The following is a 7,879-nucleotide window of genomic DNA, read 5'->3' as shown; positions in this document are numbered from 1 at the left end:
GAAGGAAGGAAGGAAGGAAGGAAGGAAGGAAGGAAGGAAGGAAGGAAGGAAGGAAGGAAGGACGGAAGGAAGGAAGGAAAAGAAAAGAAAAGAAAAGAAAAGAAAGAGCTCAACATGATACAAATTGGAAAGGAAGAAATAAAAAAAATTGGTAAGGGACTTGGGTAGTGGGTGAGTATTCAGGTAAATCTCCCTATGGAAAGAAAATAGAATAGATACTTTTGGATGGATGGGGGTGGTTAGAAAAGGATGATCAAGTGAGGAGGAAGAGGGAAGATGTGGATGAGGAAGAAAATACATGGAGAGATGGCTAAAATTGAGGGTTGCATGGAAACCTAATATATAGAAGCTTCATACAATGCATACATATATGAAGGGAATCTCAATGATATTGTCAAACAACAGAAGAGACATAGTATCAACTGGCCATTTCTTGTCACCAAATGGAGCTTCCAGTACATGAATTGTGACATACCTATCTGAACTTTTGGCAAAAGGGGTCCCATGGGAATTTCCCTAACACCCAGGTTTTTGCTAAGGCTTTAGGTTGCTCTCCATGAACTGACAGCAAGCCCACATTGCTGAAGGCAACACCTACACACTCATTGAACATGGAGAAATCTATCCAGTGTTTATATAGAGCCTTTGTCCCTATGTGCTAGCATATTTGATACATGAAGATACTCTCCATGCTACCAAATGTGTATAAATACCAATCCAGCCATAAAACATTGGGTTGGCATGATGTCATGCCTGTAAGAAATGCTAGTACTGTTTTATAAAGGAACATCACCACAAAATGAGTCCTAAGTACATATTGCTATAATTACAGATCAGTGCTTTAATGAGACAACATCCTAGAAGCTTCCTCTTGTAGCTAATGGAAGTAACACACACCCACAAAATATTCAGAGAGTGAGACACCTTGGAATACTCACCCATAAATTGGACATCCCCATCAAATCTCTCCCTTCAGGGCTCAGGGAATCGTATAAAAGAGGATATAGAAAAAAATGAAAGAGCTGGAGGGAATGGAGGACACCAGCAAAACAAGGCCTCTAAAGCCACAGGATCCACAGTCGTGAACTCACAGAGACTGAGGGAGCATGCTCAGAGCCCCTGCTGAAGGGGTACAAGGGCTGAAAGGAGAAGCCAACATATGCCCCCATGCCTAACCCAAAAACAATCTCCAGTTGATAACCACATGAAAATTAAATTTTAGTTTCCACAGGGAATTGCACTGGGGAAACAAATGATTCTTAAAAGTAGGATTCATGATCAGCAGTAGATAGTCAATAGAAAATTAACTCAATGGCATTTTTGGAGATTCTCTGTCTCAAAATGTCATAGCAGGGGAACGCCAGGGCCATGAAGTGGGAGTGAGTGGGTAGGGGATTTGGGGGGGGGAGGATATGGGGGACTTTTGGGATAGCATTGGAAATGTAAATGAAGAACATACCTAATTAAAATAAAATAAAATTAAAAATTAAAAAAAATTTCTCTCTCTCTCTCTCTCTCTCACACACACACACACACACACACACTTACAAACACACTTACAAACACAGACACACACACTGGGTCCTATTGTTCATATATAAAATGGCTTCTAGGTTTGTGCTGTTATGGGATTCCTGGATGTGAGATTCAGTGGGTCTTTATATCTATATTCATTTCTTGTGCCTTCTCTTGGGTTCTTTTTACTTCTGGTTATTTCTTTTGTCCTATTCCAATGTGTTAGTTTTGTTTTATCTTATTATATTTCATTTTATTATCATAACTTAGAAGCTTGTTTAAGAGACAGAAAGGGGGGTGAATCCAGAAGGAAGGGGATATGGGAAGGAACTGGGAGGAACAGCGAGAGGAGAAACTATAATCAGGATAGATTATGTAAGGAGGGAAAAGCTATTTTTAATAAAAGGATAAAAAATGTACTACAGAATTTAAAAAAAAACTAACTTTCTGAACATAGTTTACTATTTATACCATATGCAAATATTCTGGACTCTGAGACTCACTCAGATTTTCCTTTTTGCTCTCTCTGGCTTTACTTTTGATACATATATTAAAATTTTCCACACTAGCAATATAAAACACATAAAGAAACAAATATTATGTAGTACTTGAGAAATTCCTTGGAGAAATGGAGACTTTTTAAGGGTTTGAAACATAGGAACGATCTTTAGAGTCTTGTTTTTAATACAACAAAGAATATGCCACAGTCCAAATGTTGTATGGATGAAGAAAAAACAATTGTGATTTAAGCTGTACTTCTAGGAATGAATGAAATGTGTTATATAAATCCTGTGTTAGAAAATGAGAATTTATTTTCATCTCATTCAAGACAAATATGCAAGAAAATATCCTCTGTTCTGGGCTACCTTGTCTGGCTTCAGTGGGAAAGGTTGCACCTACCCTTGTAGAAACAAGAAGTGCCAGGATGGAGGGATACCCAGGGGGACTCCACCCTCTCAGAGAAGGGGATAGGGGGTGGGGGTGGGGGAAGAATTGAGGGAGGGGTGACCAGGAGGGGTCAGTGAGTATGATGTAAAATGAATAAATAAAAATATAAAAATAAAAATAACAAAAAGCAAAACAAAATTAATCCTTTATTATAAAAGGTAAAGTGAAAGTTTGCTAATGCTTTTTTATTTTATGAAAAGAACTTTGTGTGTGTGTGTGTGTGTGTGTGTGTGTATGTGTGTGTGTAATGTAAAAGAAAAATTGTATTCTACTAAGTAGATTCTTTATTTTTGAGTGGCCATGTGAACAGAGTTCTCCATGCTTTGAACAGTAAATTTCCTGATAATGTAGCAACATCCAACTCTCGAAGCAAGCACTATTGGTTTGTGTTTTATAACTGGAGCCATTTACAACACCCTTAACACAGGCTGGCATTGTCAGAATCTATCCTGTATGCATTACTCCCAATCCCAAAGATGGGCTAGCATTTCAACCTTTGAGTATTCAAGACATGTTCAGGTGAACTTCAGCCTTCAAAATACCAGTGATAATATAAGGATAAATAAATAATAAGGATAATAAGGAAATAAATAGTGATCAATATAAATAAAGATAAATAAATACATATGGAAATATCGAAATGAAGAAAATGGTAAATTTTTATTTGTAAAACCATGATTTGATATTCAGTTAGGTTAACATTTTTATTAATGATGCAGTAAGCACCTGTTGTTATCAATACAAAAACCGTGAACACTGAAGTAGATAATAGATATCTCTATGAGCTTTATATGCCATCATATTTATGAATAGATGCATGCTTCAGAGTACATTTAATTTAATCAGAGTACTTCTTCTCATGCGTATAGTTGGGCATCTTCTCTTTAGGTTAGTAATACGGCAAGGTTATCTTCCATGGTTAAAGACAGTGATACTTTTATTTTTAAAGGCTGCGATGATTTAAGCTGCTTTTCCAGAATGTTCCAATGTATCTGGGGATTTAACATTATCTCTTGGTCACACTCATGTACAGCAGAGCACTGCATATAATGTTGGGGTGTGTGGTGTGGTGGTGTATGCATATGTGTGGGTATAGGAGAAATGATATTAAACACAGTAGGTCTTCTGTATTATGATGTAGGCAATAGTGTCTGGACTTGTAGCCTTAGGACAGACATTTTAATAAGGAAAACTGCATAAAATAGTTTTTGTCTTGGAGAGGAAAATTTTTCTTTGCTATAGCAGTCTCTACTCCAATTTTAAAGCATGGCTCAGTGGTCTGGTATGCTAAGAATTCAGACTTGCACAGAAAAACTGGCTGTCAAAATCCATTACCAATATCTCTAAAAAGCCAACACTGACCAGAGATTATATGGTTTATTACAAATTTCAACTGACTTGAGTTTAATTGCGTCTCCCAGAAACAGATTTGAATTAATATCTATATAGGCAGCTTGCTTAGAAGTCTCAGAAGATGAAATTGTGACCTAAGAAGAGCAAATTCCACAGAGCAAGGCCTTGATCCACAGTGCAAATGGAGCTGAAACAGGGGTAACCCTATCTGCCAGGTCCTGTGAACATTCTGTACTGCTCGAAGATGAGACTTTGTATATCTGTATTAGCCAAATAACAAGGAGAAGAGTCTGGATGGGGGAACTGTTCAGAAACCAAGGACAAAGTTATCCAGCAAGAGAAATTCCCAGCAGCTGATAAGATGCACGTATGAGCCATGAAGAGTAGATCTGAGGGAGACATCACAGTACTCATGCCAAAATCAAGAATGAAAGAAAGGGAGCTAGCACTGTCAAGTTCATGGAAAGAAATGCATTTTTAAGGTTACATGGGAATATTTGGGTACACAATGTAGATTGAAAGGGATGAACAAAGCAAAAGGAATGGAAAGTACTAAAGATACTGCACTCGTTGTCGCTACTGTTGTTGTTTGGGTTCTGTTGTGTCTTGTTTTGAGAAAGGGTTTCTCTGTATATCCCTGGCTGTCTTGGAACTTGCTTTGTAGACCAGGCTGGCCTCCAATGCATTAAGATCCACCTACCTCTGCTGGGGCCACTGCCCAGCTAACATACTGCACTTTAACACTTAAAATTTGGGACAGAATTCTCTGTCCATATTGACTAACAAGAAGAGACAATCAAAGCAGCTGTAAGCAAACTCTAAGATTCCCCTCTGCCTACTGAGTCTGGAAAGTCAGGCAAGTGTCACAAATGGTACTGATGTCTGATGTGCAAGGTTAATGCACGAGAGACACCAGGTATTTACATTTGAAAGATAATGATAATCAGAGCAGGCAGAGAGACAGGACTTCAGATGTAAAGCCTGATGTGGCATTAGCCATTGACACCATCAACAAACCCAGAGTTCTTACTCACTGCTTTTCCTTTGCAGTGGCAGTAGGGCAGGCTGAAGACTCCCATCTGTGATTGTAATGAGATTTAAGCAGAGGCATGTGGGTGACTTCTAGGAAATCATACTTCATGAATTGTAGAATAGTACATATGTGGCTTTCATATTTTTCCTTGTTTTAATTATAGATGTAATGGTTAAAAACACTATAGTCATACAGTGATCAAAAGGAATCCTAAAGAGTAGCAGAAACATATCCCCAATGTCACAGGAGCACAGTGCCAGTGGAAACAGTCACTTACCAACAGGCATTTGGTCAAGTTAAAATATAAACTTCAATACTTAAGCAATTTAAGATGCACTGCTCTTATAATTAATGATTTCTGAAAACAATGATAACTAATATAGAAAACTAGTGATATGGTTTGGGAACTATTTCATGGGGATCACACAGAGTGAGGAAATGACAGGTGGGAGCAGAGAGCCCAAACATGTAAAATTTGCCAATGGTAGACTCTCCAGGGCCAAGGGGACATAGGAGGGATTGAAGAATGGGGAGGTCATTCTTGGGTCTCAGCTCTTGAAGAGTCCATTCTTATGGCTGATCCCTTCCTACTCATATCTCACTTGTTAATCATGAACTTATTTTAATCCTCCTCATCTTTACCAGTGTGTGTTTTGTAGCTTTTCATTCCTATTCTTGTGAGGTAACCCCATGTCCCTACTTTCAATATATTTTAAATATCATGTTTTTTTCAAAGCCTCCTCTCAACTCTTAAGCACTCAAAATAGAATATTCTTTTTATTTTTAGAAAAAAAAAGACATATTTTTTTCTGGATTATTTTGTAACAAGTGGGTGTTTTAGATATATTGTCAGTTTTAGTTTTAACTGCCTGGGGTAAGTATCCAAGAAGCTTCACTTTTCTCAAGTCACCAATGCTTACCTTTGTTTCATTATGTTTGGTATTTGAGCCTTTTGTTTGAGGACATACTATATCCAAACTACACAATTCTACCATCACACCTTATATTCATATACATCTTACAGTGGAAAAAAATGCATCCTGTCAACATTAAAGAGCTTCTATCATCTTAAAAGTTCTATCACTTTTCAAGATTCCAAGTCTGTAGCCTATTCTGAGACCCGCGACAAACTCTTAGCTATGGAGTCACATAAAATTGAAAACAGCAAGGTGCCTACTTCCAACATGCACATCAATGACACAGGGTAAAAGTCATGATTGAGAAGTGAGGAAAAGGAGCCTAGAAATATGGAATGGGGCAAAGCAATATGGAAACCCGACAGGGCAAGCATGAGACCCTGTGGTCAGGTGTCTGACAACCAGGAAACATGGGAAGCAGCATGGGATGTGCGTCAATGGTTTGGTCAGCCTTATTCATGAGTCCAGGCAATCTGCAGCCTGTATAGAATCTCCCATTGTGGACTCAGCTCACCATGTGCTCATTTCCATAGCAGACTTTCCACAGCCTTGGAAGCTTTTCCTGGGAGCAGTTGCTTTTTCAGCAATTTCCTGGGAGTTTCTACTCCAGGTTTGGCTTCAATCCCAAAACTTCATGCCTCATCCTATCCTTTTCATGTGGACAGTATACATTATCTGCTACAATTTTTACTGAAGAATTTGTGTTCTTCTTAAACAAAGGGAATGCAAGGCAATTCTCATTGCCTTCTCCTAACAAATTTTACTTCCTCGGGCAGCCATTACTGGAATATCAGTATAGGTATCTGTACGTGCTGATTGCTATGCCTCCTTGATGTACATCAGTTAATTTGCTGTTGAGCAAATTGTATCAAGAAGAGACTTAACTGAAAAAAAATATTAGGGGTGAAATTTTTTTCTTTAGTGAAATATGACAAGGATACAATGACAGTTGTAAAAGCTTCTGGCAATTGGTCAGACTTCAAGGGTCTATAATCCCTGCTCAGACTCTTTGAATGATTAACTTACAGTGTTTAGATATCTAGGAACCTATGAGGTTTGACAACTATGGCAAACTAAGTCGGATTCTGAAGCTTACCAGTGCGGTGATTTGTCAATTTCACATTCGTTTTGGAGACTTCCTTTCTGTTCTGGGTGAGAGTGTTTGAGCTCCTGAAGACCACTTGGAGGCACTGTTATTAAAAGTTGACTTTGAAACTTCAAATACACACCATTCCCCAAACTCCAACCTTAGAAAAGAAAAAAATAAATAAAAGAAAAGAAAAGAAAAGTCCATCATGTAAGTTTCAGCTGCCTTGACAGGAAGACAGTAAAACCTCACAGGTCATTTACTTGGTCATATCTTGATAACACAAAATCTATCCGGATAGGCTCAAAGTACTTCTTACCATGATGGAGATGATTTCTTAATCCAAAGCCTGGACTCTTATACTCATGATTTAAATGTTTTAATTTTAAAGATACAGGTTCTCCCAGTTGATGTAAACCCCTGAGGAATTTACTAATATAGCTGAGAGCATAGAGGCCATCTTCCTTCTCTGTCACATGCAGAGACCACAGAAGGATAGTTTGCCTGCAAGGGACTGTATCCAGAGTGACTGGAGCTCAGAGCGAACAGCCATCTTGGACCTGCTCTTGCCACTCCCCTTTCTGGCTCCTGCTCTGAGCTTCTCAACTCTGTTTATAATCTCCAGCTAATTAAAGACGATTTCATTTTTTAATCTCCTCTCCCCTTGCTGCCAATTCTTTTCTCCAGATATCATACCTTTCTTTGGCTCCATTCATGGGGGCATTTCCCAGATTTATTCTGGTTGTAAAATCCACTCTGTCCCTCTTTCCTGCTTCCGAATTCACCAGTCAGCACCAGACTCCTCCCCACACAGTTCTATCCACCCCTCAGCTTGTCTTCCAGGCCTGGATGTTCTTTTTGGCTGTTCCCCCAGGCAGGCTCACTTCTGGGCTCTGTCTCTGCTGTGAGAGAGATAGTTCCAGTTTCTTAGGACATACTCAGCTTTGCCAAAATTCTCTGCCTTTAGATGACTTCTCCAGTTTCCCCACTGAGTCAGATGACATTTCTGGGCCTAAGTTTTTCAAA

The 7,879-nt window shown here is 38.7% G+C and overlaps 1 long non-coding RNA gene across 1 annotated transcript in view; it reads right to left on the bottom strand.

Moving 5' to 3' along the window:
- The window catches only part of LOC110285883, a 60,483-nt gene extending 52,831 nt beyond the window's left edge, over positions 1-7,652 (bottom strand). Inside the window, exons 1-2 of the long non-coding RNA XR_003835598.1 lie at positions 7,550-7,652; positions 6,863-7,013 (exon numbers count right to left, since the gene is read on the bottom strand). This is a non-coding gene — a long non-coding RNA (uncharacterized LOC110285883). The remainder of the gene's footprint in view (positions 1-6,862; positions 7,014-7,549) is intronic.
- Between the last annotated feature and the right edge of the window lie 227 nt (positions 7,653-7,879).

Source organism: Mus caroli, chromosome 19 (genome assembly GCF_900094665.2).
Source record: "Mus caroli chromosome 19, CAROLI_EIJ_v1.1, whole genome shotgun sequence".
NCBI lineage: Eukaryota > Metazoa > Chordata > Mammalia > Rodentia > Muridae > Mus > Mus caroli.
Note: the sequence above shows the minus strand (reverse complement) of the source record. Positions and strands in the feature narration are given on the sequence as shown.